General features: G+C 46.7%; 3 non-coding genes across 3 annotated transcripts; all 3 read right to left on the bottom strand.

Moving 5' to 3' along the window:
• Positions 1–424: 424 nt before the first annotated feature.
• Positions 425–508, bottom strand: TRNAL-CAG (transfer RNA leucine (anticodon CAG)). Its single transcript has one exon. It is a non-coding gene; the product is annotated as a tRNA-Leu (tRNA).
• Positions 509–13,065: 12,557 nt separating this feature from the next.
• On the bottom strand, positions 13,066–13,149 carry TRNAL-CAG (transfer RNA leucine (anticodon CAG)). The gene has a single exon. It is a non-coding gene; the product is annotated as a tRNA-Leu (tRNA).
• Positions 13,150–13,278: 129 nt separating this feature from the next.
• On the bottom strand, positions 13,279–13,362 carry TRNAL-CAG (transfer RNA leucine (anticodon CAG)). The gene has a single exon. It is a non-coding gene; the product is annotated as a tRNA-Leu (tRNA).
• Between the last annotated feature and the right edge of the window lie 6,319 nt (positions 13,363–19,681).

The following is a 19,681-nucleotide window of genomic DNA, read 5'->3' as shown; positions in this document are numbered from 1 at the left end:
TAGACGTAAGTAAATTTAACGTCACCTGGCTAGGCCCACTCGGGGACCATCAGGTGAAACCTGACGGCCCTCTCGCGAGCGCTCTGGACTGCCAGGATTTGAGAGGTCTGATCCTGGGCCATAATTACCTTTATCATTTCCTCTTGGGTGAAAGGAGGACCGGCAGAGGCGCAGCTCCACAGGACATGTTCGAAGTCTGCAAAATCACAACACACAGGGCACTACGGGCTTGGGAACCGTTCGGGGTACACTGTGTGCAGCGCCGCGGGGCTTGGGTAAGTGCTACTTTGCAGAAGTCTGATAGTGACTGCCTGGGCCCTGCACATCGAGGAGTGCGGCAGAGGCAGGAGTCTTCTTGAAAGATAATTATGTTTGCAAATTTCGTTGTGCGAGCAAGAAAGGACAGGTAAAAAAGAAGAACAATTGTCAGAAGTGGGATTCGAACCCACGCCCGGAAGACCGGACTGCGACCTGAACGCAGTGCCTTGGCCCGCTCGGCCATGCTGGCATTTTCTTATTTGTTGCCGATTTCGACGTTCCAAATCAAGGTTTACAAAGGGTAAAACGTGTGAGCCACACTTTGGCCAAAACGGTACTAAAAGTTTTTCAACAACGCTAATTCACCAAATATAGAAATCTATTGCTGTGGATCAGGCAGCGATTTTAAAGCATCTCTGACACACACGACACTCTCAGTGAAATTTTCCCGAACCGGTCGAACAACAATGTCTCCGTTTTGGAATTGCAGTCTAGTTTTCCACAATGCGTGGAGGCTCAGGATCATAATAAGCTCATACGGCACATCCTCGGTGTTATCAATCGGTAAGAACGGTATTCCATATGGGGGTATGGGCAAGTATTTATTCAATGTTCTCTGCAGAACCTCCCAGTGAAAGATGGCGTCCCAGTAGTCTAGGAATGCATGTTCTATTGTTTCCGGTTTTTTACATAATAAGAAGTCGGTGCTCCAGGGGACGAATATACCCTTTTCATGAAGCCAGGCCTTAACGGGAAGTGTGTTTGTGTGTAATTTGAAGAACAAAGATTTAGCTGAAGGCCGTATTGGCATTTTTTTCACTCTCTTTAGAACATCTTGTCCTGAGCCTCCACGGTGTGGAAGACGCTACAAAGGTGCAGGGAACATTGTGTCCACAAGATCTCTGTATAGTTTTTTCTTTGTAACGGTGGACAGGTATTGCTGTGAGAAACGTACATTCAAGATCCTATATGAACATACCACTTCCCGCAGGTATCCAGTCACCGCTCCTGGCATATTGTGAACCGTCGAAACAATGAATCCTGGAATTTGTCTACACAGCCGTACCTGAATCAGCGTTCGGAGAACAGGATCGTTTTGATTCTGTAAAACACAAAACGTGACACGACTTGTCGCAGAAACAAATGAGCTAGACCAAGCCCACCTTTCTTGACCGGGAGGAACAAGTTCGTACGACTCATCCTCTCCCAGGTAGAGGCCCAAATGAAAATAGCGAAAACTCGGTGAACTTTTTGTACGCTTACCCTCGCAGCACACAACACATTCATAACGTACCATATCTTAGAAACTAAAAAAAAGATTGCAAACAGCGGCTCTAAAAACATTGGTAATTGCTTTCCTCTCCACCCATCAGCCTTTTCCTTTACTTTCGAAACTTGATCGAGCCAGTTCGATTCAGGTTCACGGTAACTTTCCAGAGGCACACCCAAGTACTGCGTTGGTAACGACTACCACTTCGTTCTCCAGCGTGTCCTTGCAGCTACCATTCCAGAAGCCGTAACGCTTATCCCCGTTTATCTGGGCTCCAGTTGAATCACAAATCACAATCACACGACAGTCGTCGCCTCCTTAATGCTCGCTTTGTTTGTGCAGAAAATCGCGGTATCTTCGGCATACGCCAAAATTTTAAAGTGCGCAGCCTGCCGATAGCCCGCTATGCGCTCGTTATTTTCAATCGTCAAACAGCATGGTTCCAAATACGTAGCAAATAGAAGGGGCGACAGCGGGTATCCTTGCCGCACTGACGAAAGCACGCGAAAGCTATCGGTGAGCTCCCCATTAACAATGATGCGCTTTAAGCATTCTCTGCACGCAATCATGACGCGTTCCGTTATGACGTTGCCAACGTTCGCATGTCCCAGTATGCAGAACAAAGCCTTGTGCAAGACGAGGTCGAAGGCTTTTGCTAAATCGATCTGCATCATCGCGACGTGATCGCCAATCGCATCGCAACACCCAAGCACACTTCGAGCCACGTGTACATTTGTTGTGATACTGCGGCCTTTAATTACACCAGTCTGGTGCGGCCCTACCAATGTTTTAATAACACTTTGGAGTTGTTTGGCCAAAGCTTTCGTGAACATTTTATAGTCGACGTTGGCTAGAGTTATCGGGCGATATGACCCTGGCAACAAAAGTTTTTCCTCGTCGCCACTCTTCGCAATTAGCACGACATACGAAGTTGTGAAAGACAAGGGCAAATTGTTTCGCTCATACGCTTCGCTGATAACTTCGTGAAGAACACGAGCCAATGCAGACTTCAAGGTTTTATAGAAAGTGGCTCCCAAGCCATCAGGCCCTGGTGCTTTACCGATGGACAACTCGTCTATTGCGCACTCTATCTCACTCAGGCTTATTGGTAGTTCCAGCCGTGTCCTAACTTCTTCATCGAGCTTTGGCATCAATGAGAGAAATTCTTTTTCGTAGCTATCTTTAAGATACCGCGGATGACCTAAAATTGCTTTAAAGTGATCGGCGATCCCTTGCTTGACGTCATGTTTGTCGGACGTAATGTGACTGCCTTTAGTTAGCTGGCGGATTTCCTTCCTACATGCCCACCTTTTCTCGTCTGATAAGGCTCGTTTCGTTGGAATGTCTCCCGCCCACAACTTCGCAGACCTCGATCTCACAAGTGCTGCTTTGTATTTTTCTGTATCCATCCTTACCAGTTCAGTTTTCACTTTCTTTAATTCGTTAACGTACACACCAGGCTTGACACTTTCCATGCTGATAAAAAATTGCAGTTGCTGGCGAAGATTTGTTTCTGCTTGTTTAAGCTTTTGTCGAATGTCACTGCTTCTTTCAACGGCCAATGTTTTGACTTTGTTGAAGTTCTTCCCATTGAACGGCTAAGCTTACTGGCTTGGCTGAAGTCTGGTTTTCTAGTTCCTTCCCTACAGCATCGACAAAAACGTCGTCATGCAACAACTGCGTATTCATTTTCCAAAGATCCCAGTTGAACGTCTCTTTACTTTGTCTTTTCCCGAAAGTGGCAGTTACCAAGCAGTGGTCGCTGTATGCTACAGCTTGCACATCATATTCACAACATAAGGGCACTAATTCGGCTGACAAGTATAATCTATCTAATCGATCGTGTCTATCACGCTGGAAGTGGGTAAATCGCGGGCGAGTCCCACTGGCAAAAACACTGCCCACACCTTCCAGGTCATAATTGTGCACCACACCGTTCAGATATTGAGCACTCTTATCGCGAACGCGTGAACGTTTTGCTAGATCTTCAGCTTTGCATACACACTTAAAATGCCCCAGCAGTATTACCACCTTGGAACAGTTTACGTACACTTCAAGACGCTCAAAGAAAGATCGCTGGTCCGTTTCAATATTCGGCGCATAGATACAAATAGCACGGTAATCCACATCACGAAAACAAAAATCAGCCACTAGGAGACGCCCAGTTGCACACGAAAACACTGACTGCACGCAAATGCCAAAATTATTTCGTAGGAATATAGCGGAGCCACCTGATCCACCAACCGCGTGACAAACGCACACGTCAAAATTAGCACGAAAATTGGACACCATTATGTCGGTTAGCTCATGGCTCTCAATTTTCGTTTTTTGGATTCCTACTATATGTAAGTCATTATCCAAGAAGAGACGACTTAGCTGACATTGCCGCCGTCTTGCACTGAGCCCTCATACATTTAATGTAGCTACACGTAGCGTTCCTTTGATATTAACCGCCATGGTAGAGTGGTGCTCATTAACGTTACACAAGGATGAGCGCTCATAAAGGTGCGCCGATTACCCCGTCGAATGCCTCTAAAGGAGACGCAGCTCGACCTTCCGGAAAGGGCGCTCAAGTGCAACTTGGGCCCCGCTTCCTGGCAAGGTCTTAAAAAATTAGCGCTGAGGATGACGGCCATTGCATTCACCAATCCCCAACACCACTCAAGCTAGACAGTACGGAATTACGGAGGCGGTTTACCCGCCTGCTGTGTATCGATTGTAATGTTCGGCCGCGGCTTCAAGGTCGACCTTCTTATACCTGACGCTTTGGGCGGTGGTTTGTCTCCGCCGCTACGGTCCTGTTTCGCCATCCGGCTAACGGTCTGGTTGTGGGGCCGTTTCCCCGTCGGTTGGCTAGTTGGGCCTGTAAGGATATCCATGCCTTCAGGTTCAAAGAGGCAGGAGTTCACCTCCGTCTCAGGTGGGGTTTTCACTTCAGCATTCGGCATGGCCGCAATGCCCTCTGCAGTCGCTTGTTGGTGTCCTGTGGCGACCGCCAGAGCGACTTGTTTCTCCTACTGTTCAAGCCATACCGTCAACTTTGCCACGACGTCAGCTGTTTCACCCGCCGCGGACGACATGTCTTCTATGTCCGCCTCGTCCATAAGTAGGGCAGAGTTGTCCTCGTTGCCGAAGGGTGCGGTCACGCTAGCGTACGTCCGCTCGCACTGACTGTCGTCATGACCGAAGCGTCGGCAGACACCACACCGTGGAATACGGCACTCGCGACGAATGTGTCCAGTGCCGCGGCAGCGTAGGCAGAGAGGAGCCCTGCCCGGCACAACCACAAGAGGCAGTTCCCCGGCGACGCTCACCTGATGCGGCAGGTCATCGAGCTTTACGCCCGGCTTCAATTTCAGCGTAACTAGCCTTGTTGTTTAGTCCTTATCAGCCACGCCGTGAACCCGCCAGCGCTCGCGGACGACGTCCGTGACGTTTCCAAATGGCGCGAAGAAGACGTACGTCCTCGGCAGGAACGCTGGGCAGCAGCCAATGCACTTTCAGGAGTACGTCCTGGTTGGCGGGGTCAATGACGAGACACCGGCCCTTTTTGACCTGCAGCTCTCCAACGCTGACGATCTCTTTCACCGCGTCGCTGTCCTTGAAGGTCACGGTCATGGCTCATACGGTAGGGCCCGAGAGCAGCCACTTCCGGTAGGAGCGATAGCTGAGCGAGCGCATCGCGAAAATCTTCCACCCGGCATGGTTGGGCCCCGATATCTCTGCGCTAACCCTGGCATCATACAAGATGTGGACGTGCTCGGCAAGGTGCGCTGCAGTGACCACAGGATGGTAAGAACTCGAATTAGCCTAGACCTGAGGAGGGAACGGAAGAAACTGGTACATAAGAAGCCGATCAATGAGTTAGCGGTAAGAGGGAAAATAGAGGAATTCCAGATCAAGCTACAGAACAGGTATTCAGCTTTAACTCAGGAAGAGGACGTTAGTGTTGAAGCAATGAACGACAATCTTGTGGGCATCATTAAGGAGTGTGCAATGGAAGTCGGTGGTAACTCCGTTAGGCAGGATACCAGCAAACTATCGCAGGAGACGAAAGATCTGATCAAGAAACGCCAATGTATGAAAGCATCTAACCCTACAGCTAGAATAGAACTGGCAGAACTTTCGAAGTTAATCAACAAGCGTAAGACAGCTGACATAAGGAAGTATAATATGGATAGAATTGAACATGCTCTCAGGAGCGGAGGAAGCCTAAAAACAGTGAAGAAGAAACTAGGAATTGGCAAGAATCAGATGTATGCGTTAAGAGACAAAGCCGGCAATATCATTACTAATATGGATGAGATAGTTCAAGTGGCTGAGGAGTTCTATAGAGATTTATACAGTACCAGTGGCACCCACGACGATAATGGAAGAGAAAATAGTCTAGAGGAATTCGAAATCCCGAAGGTAACGCCGGAAGAAGTAAAGAAAGCCTTAGGAGATATGCAAAGGGGGAAGGCAGCTGGGGAGGATCAGGTAACAGCAGATTTGTTGAAGGATGGTGGACAGATTGTTCTAGAGAAACTGGCCACGCTGTATACGCGATGCCTCATGACCTCGAGCGTACCGGAATCTTGGAAGAACGCTAACATAATCCTAATCCATAAGAAAGGGGACGCCAAAGACTTGAAAAATTATAGACCGATCAGCTTACTGTCCGTTGCCTACAAAGTATTTACTAAGGTAATTGCAAATAGAATCAGGAACACCTTAGACTTCTGTCAACCAAAGGACCAGGCAGGATTCCGTAAAGGCTACTCAACAATAGACCATATTCACACTATCAATCAAGTGATAGAGAAATGTGCAGAACATAACCAACCCTTATATATAGCTTTCATTGATTACGAGAAAGCGTTTGATTCAGTCGAAACCTCAGCAGTCATGGAGGCATTACGGAATCAGGGTGTAGATGAGCCATATGTAAAAATACTGGAAGATATCTATAGCGGCTCCACAGCCACCGTAGTCCTCCATAAAGCAAGCAACAAAATCTCAATAAAGAAAGGCGTCAGGCAGGGAGATACGATATCTCCAATGCTATTCACAGCGTGTTTACAGGAGGTATTCAGAGACCTGGATTGGGAAGAATTGGGGATAAAAGTTAATGGAGAATACCTTAGTAACTTGCGATTCGCTGATGATATTGCCTTGCTTAGTAACTCAGGGGACCAAATGCAATGCATGCTCACTGACCTGGAGAGGCAAAGCAGAAGAGTGGGTCTAAAAATTAATATGCAGAAAACTAAAGTAATGCTTAACAGTCTCGGGAGAGAACAGCAATTTACAATAGGCAGCGAGGCACTTGAAGTCGTAAGGGAATACATCTACTTAGGGCAGGTAGTGACGGCGGATCCGGATCATGAGACGGAAATAATCAGAAGAATAAGAATGGGCTGGAGTGCGTTTGGCAGGCATTCCCAAATCATGAACAGCAGGTTGCCGTTATCCCTCAAGTGAAAAGTATATAATAGCTGTGTCTTACCAGTACTCACCTACGGGGCAGAAACCTGGAGGCTTACGCAAAGGGTTCTACTCAAATTGAGGACGACACAACGAGCTATGGAAAGAAGAATGATAGGTGTAACGTTAAGGGATAAGAAAAGAGCAGATTGGGTGAGGGAACAAACGCGAGTTAATGACATCTTAGTTGAAATCAAGAAAAAGAAATGGGCATGGGCAGGACATGTAATGAGGAGGGAAGATAACCGATGGTCATTAAGGGTTACGGACTGGATCCCAAGGGAAGGGAAGCGTAGCAGGGGGCGGCAGAAAGTTAGGTGGGCGGATGAGATTAAGAAGTTTGCAGTGACGGCATGGCCACAATTAGTACATGACCGGGGTTGTTGGAGAAGTATGGGAGAGGCCTTTGCCCTGCAGTGGGCGTAACCAGGCTGATGATGATGATGATGATGATGATGATGATGATGATCACAGTGTAGGAAAACCGTATTCAAATCAAAACGCACTGTTGGCAGACTAGGCAAAACAACTTGATACTCGTTGTCCGAGGCTGAAATCCCGTTACCGCGGCCCATCTGGGCCGCTGAAGCCGCTCCTACGGAGCCTATGACATACACATCCGTCACGCTCGGTGGCCGGAAGTGGAATCCTCGACCATCTTGACTGGGCGCATCTAGACCGGAAGGTGCAACTGAGCCACCTGTACTTTAGCATTCCGGTTTCAAGAAAATAGGAAAAGGAAAGACATGAAGCCATACCTCCTCTTTTCTATTAACATGAGACAAGAGGTAAAAAAAAAGAACAATTGTCAGAAGTGGGATTCGCACCTACGCCCAGAAGACCGGATTGCGACCTGAAGAAAACGCCCCGTTGGCAGACTAGGCAAAGCAATTTGATACTCGTGGTCCCAGGCAGAAATCCTGTTACCTGTTTGCGTGTTCCCGGCCTTGGACCGCTCGGCCATCCTGACCTTTCCTCTTTATTGCCTGTTTGCAGCCCAAAACCAAGAACACATTCAAATGCTAAAACATGTCAACCACACTTTGGCTAACATTATATATTAAAATCGCTTCAGCTTGATCAGATCATCGAGGATAGCCACCCACTCTGGAGGCTCACTATGGACACGATATATTTCCGGAATATACGCGACATTTTCGATGAAGTTTATTCTCGCCGTACGGGTATCGACATCCGAGTATCGCACTGCCATTCTCCTTTTCCACAGACTGTGGACGCCAAGAAGCATGAACACATCGAACGGAACTCCTCCTCCTTATCGGTTGGCAAATATCGAATACCAAGAGGTGTTATCGGTAATTCTTTTTCAAGTGTACGTTGTAAGACAGACCAATGAAATATTGGATCCCAGCAATCGATGAAAACCTGTTTGATGGTCTCTGGCTTTTGACAAAATAAGTAGTTTACTGTCCATGGCACATATATTCCTTTTTCGTCTAATCATGTTTTTACGGGTAACGTGTTTGTGTGTAGCTTAAAAAAACGTTATTTGAGATGGTCTAATTGGCATTTTTTTTCACCTGTTTCAGTACATCATCTCCTTGGCCTCCCCAGTTTAGAGACCTGTACAATGGTATGGCCACATTGTGTCAACTAAATCTTTATACAGTGTTTTTCTTGTCACAGAGAACAGATATTCCACGGAAAACCGCGCACGCAACATATGAAGTGACTCAGCCACTTCGCGCAGATATCCCCTAATACTTGCTCTCTTCACTTGACTGGTCGTTACAACATATTGCGGTAGTGCTTTTCCCGAACGTACTTTAATTACTGTGCGCAAAAAATCATTTGTCTGATCACGAAAAAAAGAAAACGCGACACAATTTCTCTGATAAAGAAATGTGACAGGCCTAGCCCAGCACTGTGGGCTGAACGAAACAAGTTCGTGCTGTCTACCCTCTCCCAACTAGAAGCCCATATGAATACGGCAAAAACATGATGCATTTCTTGCACAGTTGAACGACACATTGATATGGCTTGCATAATATACCACACTTTCGCTACTAAAAAAGAAGGATGCAGACAGAAGCACGTCCAAACATTGACAAATCTCGGCCAAGCCAACCCTTTGATTTTTCACTCATTTTATCAGCTTCATCGGACGATTACTGTGCGGCATCATTATAGTGCCCGAGCGGCACACCCAAGTACTTAGTTGGCGTTGTTGACGACCGGATGTTTGCAAAGCGGGCTGGTATAATGTCCCAATGACCGTGCCATATACCGATGCTCTTTTTCCAATTGATCTAGGATCCAGATTGTTCACAGTATGTTTTACATGACGTACACCTTCAAAAACGCTCTCACGACCCTCGCAGAAGACTGCGATGTCATCAGCGTATGCCAGTACCTTGACTTCAGAAAGCTGTAGCAGAAATCCTCGGACGTTGTCATTGCGTATCACTGCTAAACAGAAAGGCTCGAGGTACAATGCAAAAAACAATGGACTTGGTGGACACCCTTGTCCAAGGGAAGATCTTGGTGATAGCTTTTCGCTGTGGGACTTAATAATAATAATCTGTGTCGTGCATTGGTCGTAGGCCATTTTGACGCCATCTAAAATTACTTTCCCTATGTTAACATATTCCAAAACAAGAAGAGCGTCGTGGGACACACGGCCGAAGGCTTTCGCCAGATTCAGTGGCAAAAAAGTAACGGGTCTAGCGAAAACGTCACAACACTCTAGAACGCTTCGCGCTACGTGGTGTTTGTAGTAACAGTGCAGCCTTTTATGCCGCAAGTTTGATGCGGACTGACAAGATTTGTAATGAATGTTTGAAGTCTCTTTGCCAATACCTTCATGAGTATTTTATAATCGGTATTTGTAAGGCTAATGGGCCTGTATGCTCCAACCGATAAAAGCGCCCTGTGTTCATCTGTTTTCGGTATTAAAACCATGTGTGGAGTTCTGAAAGAAAGTGGCAGTCGCTCATTTTTATGTGCCTCAGTGATGCTGCAACACTTGAGCAAGCCCAGGTTCAAATGCCTTATAAAAGGCGGCTCCTAAACCATCGGGACCCGGTGATTTGCCGGCAGGAAGTTCTTCGATCGCGTCTTCTATTTCTCGCACGCTTATCGGTTCCTGGAGACTGGCTTTTACCTCGTCATCAACGCGCGGCATAAAATTCACGAATCTTGCTTCAAACTCAGCTCCCACGAGGATTGGGACGCCAAACAGCTTGCGGTAATGTTCGGTAAAGGCCTGTTCAATCATTTTCGAGTCGGAAGTAACCTCATCCTGATAATTAATCTGTCCTATTTCATTTTTCCTTGCGTACTCTCTTTTCATAGGCAATAGCGCGTTTGTGCGGCGTTCCATGAACTCACAGTATTTCCGTTGGTCCCCGAATAACCGTAGCTCTATATTTTTCCGTGTCGAAAGCTTCCATCGCACGTTTCACTGTTCTGGTTTCTCCACTAAATTTTCCAGGTTTCGCACTGTCCATGAAAATCAGAAGATTGAGTTCCTCCTGGAGCTCATTTTCTTTCATTTTTTTCATTGTATTGTCTAACAGTTCCTACTTCAATTGCAACATTTTTCACGCGAACCTTAAAGTCTTGCCATACTTATGCCCAAGGTACGCTCTCATTACTCAACATGTTTTTAATTTCGCGCTTTACATCGTTTATAAATTCTTCATCACTTCGGTGTTTTTCGTTAAATTTCCATTGTGCCCAATCGAACCGCGGCTTTCTTGCATGGCACCGAGTGCAAACCGCACTATACTGTGATCGCTAAAGGACACCGGCTGCACAACCTAGTTATCGCATAGAGGCACAAGATCTAACGAGATGTAAGCTCTGTCAAGTCGTGCTTGGCTATATCGTTGATAGTGTGTAAATTGCGGCTGCAAAGTACTGGCCTAAAGGCGACCAACGTCTTCTAGGTTGTAATCGTTTACTAAAGTGTTCAAAATCACTGCACTCTTGTCCCGCGGAAATTTACGTTTAGCACGATATTCCGCATGACACACGCAATTAAAGTCACCAAGAAAGATGATGTACTTGTCACAACGAAGGTATGCTTCTAGATTCGAAAAAAAAACGACATCGTTCATTGATATCGTATGGCGCATATACACAATAATCCTCCATTGTGATCCATTAAAAGAAAAATCAAGAACAATAAATCATCCACTCTCGCTCACGGTAACCATATCTTTGTTTCTACCAATACCCCTTCGAACCAAGACAGTGCATCCACCAGACGTGCCGACAGCTTGACATGTGCATATGTTATAAAATGTTCTAAAAGGTGTTACCATTTTGTTTGCTCCTCGCTTTCAACTTTCGTCTCTTGTATAGCTGTAATATCGAGTTCATTTTCAACGCATAGTTGGCTGAGCTGGTACTGCCTCCGCCTTGCAGCGAGGCCGCGTACATCAGTGTAGCAACTCGTATTCCCCTCTTCAAATCCATTGTTAATTAGCGGGGAATCCAGTCACAAAAGCACCGTATATAATCACATGTAGCACTTCTAGGTCTACTTATAGTTTCGTCTACAAGCGCTAACGGACAGAGGAGTTGTTTCGCGTCAGCTTGAAGTGCAGTCCACAAAAATACCTTGCTTGAGCAGCAGCTGACCTCCCCAACCCTTCGGTAGCGATGGGCCCCCGCAAGCTCGCGTCTGAGTGCCTTTGCAGGCACAAGTCCCTAAGGCTACTAGGCGTCGGCGCCGCCGGTCTTTTGTCAGACGGGATATTCGGCGTCGGCCGTAATGACGGCCGGCGCATTACCACTGACTTTGGCGGCGGTTCCTCGCTGTTCGGTGGGCCAGTTTTCCCGCTGTCGCTTGTTCACTCTTCGTGTGTTCGCTTCCCGACCGCCACGCTATAGCATTGGTAACGTCCATCGCTTCGTTGTCAGCTGATGTCCTAGTCGAGACGGCCGGCGTTTCCTCGGTCGCGGTGTCTTGCTTATGAATATCGAGGGCCGAACCCTTGCACACAGGTCGCGTAGGCGTTCCTGGCACACCCACCGCCCCGGCAGTCGTTTGCCCTTGCGGTTTCGGTGTTTTTGTCGCTGTGACCTTCGCTTCGTTGGCGCTCCCGGCAGAGGGTTCCTCGGCATCCACTTCATCCATAAGACGTTCAGCACTTTCATCCGCAGCCGTCGTCCCCGTCACGTTTGCGTATGTCCTCGCGCACTGCGACTCGTCATAGCCGTGACGACGACAACGTGCGCAGCGCGGGACGCGGCAGTCGCGCTGGATGTGTCCTGTGCTGCGGCAAAGAAGGCATAGCGGTGCTCTTCCAGGAATCACCACGAGAGCTTCCGCACCGGCCATCCGTAACAGATCAGGCACGTCGTCCGCCCCCAAGCACTTCCTCGGCATCAGGTTGATCAGGCACGTTGAAGAACCTTTATCCTGAAGGCCATGCCCCCGCCACCACTCTCTGGCCACATCCGTCACTGACATCCGTCAAGGCGCCAGGGCTTCACCAATATCCTCGTCTGGCCCATTGTGCAGCATCCAGTGTAGCTTGAGGTGCATTGCTTGATTTCCAGGGTCGACGACGATGCATGGTCTGTCCTTCACCTTCAAGTCGTCTGCCTGTAGCAGTTCTTTCATTCCGACACTACTTTTGAAAGTCACGGCCCACACATGGTTCATTCGATACGCCCCTAGGGTGACAACGTCAGAAAGCAGCTTCATGCTTGACAGCATGTCACGGAAGTTTTCCGCGCGGTATGGCCTTGCACGCATATCAGCATGCAAAAATAAAGTATTCGTAACAAGTCGCCCTGTTGGTAGTTGAGGCAGTAGCAACTGATAATCACAATCCTCATTGACAAAAAAACCTAGACCGCGGCCCTGCTGGGCCACTGAAGCCGCTCCGATGGAGCTCCTCACAGCCATGTCCGTACACTACAGTGGCCGGAAGTGGAATACCGGCCATCCTGACGGGACGCATTTAGAGTGGAACGTGCAACAGCGCTACACGTACTTTAGCGTTGGTTTTTCAAGAAAGTAGGAAAAGGAAAGACACGAAGCGATACCTACTTTTTTCTATTAACATGAGACGAGTGGTAAAAGAAAGAACATTTGTCAGAAGTGGGATTTGAACCCACGCCCGGAAGACCGGACTGCGACCTGAACGCAGTGCCTTCGACCGCTCGGCCACCCTGACTGGACGCATCTAGAACGGTATGTGCAACAGAGCCGCGTTGTTGTTCCAAGAAAAGAGTAAAAGGAAAGACATAAAGCGATACCTACCTATTTCTGTTAACACGAGACGAGAGGTAAAAACTAGAACAATTGTCAGAAGTGGGATTCGAACCCACGCCCGGAAGACCGGACTGCGACCTGAACGCAGCGCCTTGGACCGCTCGGCCATCCTGACTGCACGAGTCTACAGCGGAAGGTGCAACAGAGCCAGCCATATTTTAGCGTTGCGTTTTCAAGGGGAAAATGAAAGACATGACGCGCTACATAATCTTTTCTATTGACATGAGGCGAGAGTGAAAAAAAGAAGCTTTGTGAGAAGTAGGATTCCACCCTACGCCAGGAAGAACGGACTGTGACCGCAGTGCCTTCGAACGCTTGTCCATCCTACTAGACCGGACGATGAAACAGAGTCAATCGTACTTTAGGGTTGCGTATTCACAAAAGAGGAAGAGGAAATAGATTAAGCGCTACCTACCATATTTTTTTCCATGTGGCGACGATGAAAAAAAAAAAGAATATTGATCTTTACTTGGATTGGAACGCACGCCTGGAAGACCTGTCTGCGACCTTAGCGTAGCGCCTTGGACTGCTTCGGCTGCCCTTACTCGACCAGACAAGAGCGGAAGGTGCAACAGAGTGAACCGTAGTTAAGCGAGTAGCTTAACCAAGAACAGCACTATTGCTGTTCTTGGCGATTTGTCACCAAAACTGCACGTATTCATTGCCGAAATTGTCGTTAGCCTTTTGCATGTCGTGTAGACGCCGCGTGTAGACGAATGCAAAAGGTTCAGTGCCGCTGCCAACATTGAAATTTCTCTCCGCAGAGTCTCTAAGCCATCTCCTCTCCTCTTCCTGTGTTATATCCTTGCTCTACTCTGATGATTGTTTGAAAACTTTACCTGCACGAACGTTTTCCTATGATACAATATTTTTGGGAACATATTCTTGGATGCAATATGCATTTTTGCGAGGTGGTGAATGTGGCTTGCTATGTTCACCGTGCTCGGACATACAGATCGTGGCCCAAGTCATTTTGTCTCCACGCCACTGAGGTTTCCGCCACCTTGGCTAGGAGTTCAGTTATAATGGGAGCACACTGAATTTTATGTTTATATGCTACCTTACGCTAAGCGAAATGTTCCGCATGCACTACATAAGCCGGTAATTGCGTACTTGCGAAAGAAGAAGACGAACTTTCTGTAAGTCAATGGGGATCACCGGTATGCCAGGCTTCTGCCCGTAAATCGAGAAACAGTATTGTGAGCAAGCGTCCCTATTGAATTCACACAGCTGCATCCGAAAGTGGACAGTTTGGGCTTTCGGCAAAACTTGCTGTAATTGCAATGCTTGTTCCCTGTTGTACTTGTCTTGGACCCCTTGCTATAGATTTTCGCTAAGGGCGCAAACAGTTGTCGTAATTACATTGTACGCTTTATGTCAAATAAAATTGGTAATATCATTACCTAAATATGGCTACGAAGATTTTCGAGATGTTTTAAACCACCAGCGGTTTTAGGGGAGGTTACAGCTCGGGAGCTCAAATCTATATTCATTCAAACAATGAACTTTTGCTTCGCCTAAACCAGCACATCGTCCTTTAAGCGGTTTATAAAATTTTAATGTGAACCGTAAGATCTTGTAACTGAAGGTGCATATTGTCAGTTTATTCTATGAATGCCGAAGAAAAATTCCCCACTATTAAAAAAAAGATATATTTAGGTAGCAATTTGTTTTAATTTGATTTTATTGTATTTCCAGTGCACTACAAGCCAGAGGAAGGTGTGGCTCAAGGCATAAAAGACTACCTCGCTATGGCCCTTCCACCCATGGACTGTTTAGTCGTAGCGTGAACAAAAATTTAACAGTAGATTGCAGAAGCATAGTACGGGCAAATAAACTTGGTACATCAAAATTAGTGACAAATATTGTGACGCACAAGAAGAAGAACGTAAAATTTATTTTCAAATCAATGAGATCCGACCTCGGCGTCCTTTAGTGGGTCTCGGCACCCGCCGTGGCCTCGGCTCCGAGACCTTGTCTCGAAGCGGCTTCCTCGGCTCGCTGGACGGCCCAGAGTTGTGCTGTCAGGTTCGAGCTGAGCAGTGCGCTCTTCCAGCCCGAGCGAAGGCTGGCGGTGGAAGAAACGGAGGGGTCGGCACTGCCCGACTTGTTAAGTCCTGGCACTCCCATAATATGCAATTAAGTGTGGTAATCTAGCCACACGATGTGCACCTGTTTGTGGCGTACATGTCTGGATACATGGCCTGCACTAGTCTAGGGTTTCTGTAAACTCCGTTTGTAATTGTCTGTAGTGTACTGCTTGCGTCCTGTTTTACCTAGCGTAGGGAATGGGTATACACTTCTTTGTAACTGATAGTGTGTCGTGATGTCGTGGAACCTGGTCATACGATCCTCCAAGCCCAGATGTTTGCAGTACCCCGCGATAGCTCTTCCGCCGATGATGCTCGGTGAGCGAGGCCTCGAGCAGCGCGGTGAGCCGCTTCGTTGGCGGTGCTCAATCCAGTGTGTGCCGGGATCCATAGCAAATGCCTACGGTTATCGAAATCGGCCTCTCTCTGGTGAATGTCACACATGAGAGAGAGAGAGGGAGAAATAACTTTTATTTATATAGCCGGCAGATTGGTGGGGGGGGGGGGGGCAACCCCGCCTAGATGGCGGCAAGAAGCCCTTGAGCTCTAGCGGCATCCTCGGCCTGCTGGACAGCCAAAAGTTGGTCTTCGGGGGCCGAGCTGAACAACACGGCCTCCCACTGCTTCCGATCCTGAATTTTCTGGCCCTGTCGGGGTGCCCGAGGGCAGGCCCAGATAATGTGATCCAGGTCCGCCCTTTCTTGACAAAATTTACAATTGGCCGAATATTGGTCTGGGTAACAATGATTATAAGTCACCGGATTTGGATATGTATTTGCTTGAAGGAGGCGCCATGCCACCGCCTGCTGCTTATTAAGTGATGGGTGTGCGGGAGGAAAACGCACCCTTCCCAATCTGTAATGGTTAGTTATCTCCCTGTAGCCAACCATCCGGTCCTCTGTCAGCCCCAGCCGGTGGCTCAGCTTGCGAGTCCTCGAGCCACGGTGTCGGCCGCCTTATTCACGGGGAGGGAGGAGTGCGCAGGCGCCCAGATGATATGGACAACCCGCTCACCACGGAAGTTTGCCAGGATACGTTGCAATTCCGGCGAAATGCGCTCTTTGCGTAATGTAAAATGGCGGTTTTAGAATCACTGACTATTATCGTGGCCAGTGTGGAAGCCACAGTGTCACACACACAAAATATTTTTTTTACATACATCATACACTGCATGGTGCTAGAGGTCATATGCATTCTGTGACGGTGTAGAGGACAACACAGATTTCACAACACTTTTTGAACGCGACGTTGACATACATTTTTTCCTATTAGAACTTCCGGGTTAGATTTTGAGAAAAAGAAAGGTGTTAGGCGCTTGGGCTGTTTAGTTCCATATTTGGTTATATAGAATGGAACATGAAAGAGGCTATATCTTTGTTGTCATTGCTTGATATTAGCTAATTATGTGTCAACAAATGCAGCGTCATTTTTTTCGAACTCTGCGGTGTGATCGAGCCATCCGAAGTTTTCTATGTGGCGGACAGCTTGTTCTTTAGGGATTGTGAGCCCACCTCAGTCTGTTTTGATCGTGGTGCCCCAAACCAATAAGCAGTAGTATCGATTAGAATGGATGAGTGAGTAATACAACTGATGTTATGACCAAGTAGGAACCACATGTCGGAGTTTAGAAAACATGCGGTTAGACCTAAAGATGCTAGAATATGTTTGATTTATGTGATGAGACCAATTCAAATTTTCTCCGAAAAGTACTGCTAGAAATTTAAATACAAGTACCCCTTCAATTGCGCGCGGAGCAAAACAAAGAGAAATATCAGTGATATCAGGATTGTTCCTAGGCTTAAACACAATAAACTTTTTTAGAAACATTTACTTAAACTTTATTGAGATAACCAAATTCGCTACTCATGTAACCAATCATTTCCCACTGTTTGTAATTCCTCTAAAGTACGACCGAAAAAAAATTCACTGCTATCATAGACGCTGGGGACCAATTTAGGTGTAAGCGGTATATTTACAATATCACTGATTTAAATTATCAAAGATATGGGACCCAAAATGGGCCCCTGTGTTGCACTTCACTTCCTATCACTTTTGTGGCGTACAAATGGAAGACTATCGGAAAACAAAACTGCGAATCAGATTTAAAATAAAAGCTGTGATTTCATATACAGGAAGCGTTTGAAACCTGATGTGATGCCTAATAGAATAATAAGCTTTTCTGAAGTCAAGAAAAACTATGATAGTGCATTCCTTATTATCAAAATTAAGTATTACTGCGTTATCCGAAAAAGTGACTATTCTGTTAAGATATTCTCGCGAAAATCCTACTGATTTTCGACAAGTACCTGTTTTGATCCAGAAATACGGTTAGCCTGATCTTTAAAATTAGTTCTAAAACTTTGAAGTAATAGGTAGCACAGATTTGTACCTGTAATAATTGAGTTCGTTTAAGAATTCACTTTTATGCAGAAATACTGTTCTGGCTATTTTCATACTACTAGGAAAAATCTCTGTAACCCGCACATTGTCGCATATGTGACCTATCGGGGCACACAAAATACCAGCAACGCGACTCATTGGTCCTGCTTTGATTTCTTAATATCCCGTAACACAGTCTATTTTCATTGACTTAAGTAAATTAAAGACAAACTTCACTGCCCGAGGAAAGAAACCGGGTTGGTACTGTCAACTGATGCACAATCATACAGATCTTTTGTGGAATAATACTTGCGAATCTCATTGGCAACCCCACCTTGGAAAAACTGACCATTTAATTTGTTTACTAGTGAAATGTCAGTATATTCTCCATTTTCGAAAATAAGTGTGCTTGGGATCAAACAGATTTTGTGGACCTTGAGTCCCCGAATTGATGTCCATACATTTGAAGCTGTTTTTGTATAGACACAAACATATCAGTGGTATCAGGTTGGGCCTGGTATCACTTTGGTATGTCAAGTTGTGGAAACGTCGAAGTCTTCTTTTGTCTGTGAAATATAACAAATTGAATTAAAGAGAGTCTGGCGGTTGTCTCGTGGTGCTTTCCTGCATTTGCCAGGTTTCTAAATTGTGACATTGGAATCACCCCTGCGCTGAAAGCTCCTGTTATTGCGCGCTTCGCATTGTGTGCATTTTTAAGGAAGAAATGTTTTGGCAGTAATGCAATCCGGAACCATACACAGCCATAGAACTCCAGTTCATTCGAATGCTGCAATACATCTACTGGAACCGCTCAGGTAACTAAACATTGCAATTTTGGCTGCACATGTGAAATTTAGTATATGAGAACCCTGACCCTGCAAGTACCACGGCTAACACAACAAGCATGGGCTTTACAACAACGATCGAGGCAACATCATTCCAACCACGGAGAAGGAAGAAATGAAAGAACAAATAAACATTTTTGATGCTAACGTCGACTCCATTTCGAGCGCCACGACAAAGGAACATTCATATAATAAGTAATCAGAGCCCATGCAAATAAAATTCGCACTCCTAAGAGGTACACGCGACGGTGTGGTCACAAATACTTGAACAACGAAGCGAAACTTCCAGGGAAAAGATCGAATATACGTTACCGTTAGTAGCTTTCTGAAAATCCGGACAACTTAAAGCTGCAGAGGTAAGTACGAAAAAATACCATGAAACTAGCAAGGCACAAAATCGTAAATTCCGACCAAATGTCGAGGTAATACGTGGATTTCGACGCCACAAAGGTATATATATATAACCGGTGAAAAATGCGTGCATACGGAATGTCCAACAGCGGTTGGATCGCTTCGACGTTCATTCCAAAGTTTGTGAAAGGGCGATGAAGTAGCCGGCGCCTTAAATTGTGCGCCAACATCTCCTTATATCATATCAATAAAAAAAAAATACAACTGTTCACGCAGTATGTTAACGGCACATTAATAGCACATTTTTTTCTTGTTTGTGTACGAATCATATGCGTTTCAGAGTTAATTAAAGGGGACAATCATCGCTGACAAAATCCTCTCGCAATGTGCAGCCGAACACGCGGCGAACTCCAGCATGACATGCAGCGGCAAAAGGCAACCAGCTCGAGGGGACAGTGGATTGGGCTTCTGGTCGCTGTCACAAGACAGGAGACAGAAGCGCATAAAGAACGTCTTCTGCGCCTCGGGCCAGAGCATGCGGGACTCGTCGCTCAGGGCCTCTGGTCCGAAGCTCGCAAGCAGGCCCTCGTAGGCCAGCCGCAAGCTGAAGGCCTGGAGGTACATGGCGTGACGCTGCACTTCGCCGCTGCCGACGGTGTGGCGCTGCAGACTAAGTGGTTGTGCAGCCGTTGCAGGCACTGGGCGCTCGCGTTGTACTTGCTCGCGGCTGTTTCTTGTCGTGGCCCAGGGCCGATAAGCGCTGCAATGC

Source organism: Dermacentor variabilis, chromosome 11 (assembly GCF_050947875.1).
Source record: "Dermacentor variabilis isolate Ectoservices chromosome 11, ASM5094787v1, whole genome shotgun sequence".
NCBI lineage: Eukaryota > Metazoa > Arthropoda > Arachnida > Ixodida > Ixodidae > Dermacentor > Dermacentor variabilis.
Note: the sequence above shows the minus strand (reverse complement) of the source record. Positions and strands in the feature narration are given on the sequence as shown.